The sequence below is a fragment of the Arachis stenosperma genome, chromosome 1 (genome assembly GCF_014773155.1).
Source record: "Arachis stenosperma cultivar V10309 chromosome 1, arast.V10309.gnm1.PFL2, whole genome shotgun sequence".
NCBI classification, from domain to species: Eukaryota; Viridiplantae; Streptophyta; class Magnoliopsida; order Fabales; family Fabaceae; genus Arachis; species Arachis stenosperma.
The window spans coordinates 50107348-50108293 of NC_080377.1; the positions used below are offsets into that span (position 1 = coordinate 50107348).

The following is a 946-nucleotide window of genomic DNA, read 5'->3' on the forward strand; positions in this document are numbered from 1 at the left end:
GGATAAAAATGTTTTGATTCGGAGATCTCAATATCTCCTGAAACCCAATGAATTCCCCATTTCTGATCTACCACTTTCTCTTTACATTCTGCAATTAAATTCATGCAATCACCCCGATCCCTTTTTAATTTCAGCAATTTAGCTTCTCGCTCTTTAATTCATGCAATTTAAGATTCCGCAATTTCAATTTCTTGCCATTTACGTTTCCCGCCAATTTTACATTCCGCAATTCTCATCTAAATCTTGATTCCGCTCAACTAGAACTCACTTCTAATCCGAATTGCTCACTCAACCAATCCCTGTGGGATTCGACCTCACTCTATTGTGAGTTTTTACTTGACGATAACCGGTGCACTTGCCGGAAGGAATTTTTGCCGATCGTGCAATTTCCTAAAATCGAAGCATCACTTCTGCAGGCGTTTTCTTTAGGTGAATGGATCCACCTGCAGAATGGTTCAGTGACATCTTAGAGAACTCAGACAGACCATAATATAATATATCTATCATGGTCCATTCTGAAAACATGTCAGAAGGACATCTTTTGGTCATCTGTTTGTATCTTTCCCAAGCTTCATAGAGGGATTCACCATCTTTTTGTTTGAAGGTCTGAACATCCACTCTAAGCTTGCTCAGCTTTTAAGGAGGAAAGAACTTAGCCAAGAAGGCTGTGACCAGCTTATCCCAGGAGTCCAGGCTATCTTTAGGTTGAGAGTCCAACCATGCTCTAGCTCTGTCTCTTACAGCAAAAGGAAAAAGCATGAGCCTGTAGACTTCAGGATCTACTCCATTCGTCTTTACAGTCTCACAGATCTGCAAGAACTCAGTTAAAAACTGATAGGGATCTTTTGATGGAAGTCCATGAAACTTACAGTTTTGTTGCATTAGAGCAACTAGTTGAGGTTTCAGCTCCAAATTGTTTGCTCCTATGGTAGGAATTGAGATGCTT

At 40.3% G+C, this 946-nt stretch overlaps 1 non-coding gene across 1 annotated transcript; it reads left to right on the plus strand.

Annotated features, from left to right (window-relative positions):
• Positions 1-523: 523 nt before the first annotated feature.
• On the plus strand, positions 524-627 carry LOC130950807 (small nucleolar RNA R71). The gene has a single exon (XR_009073744.1). It is a non-coding gene; the product is annotated as a small nucleolar RNA R71 (small nucleolar RNA).
• The last annotated feature ends 319 nt before the right edge of the window (positions 628-946 follow it).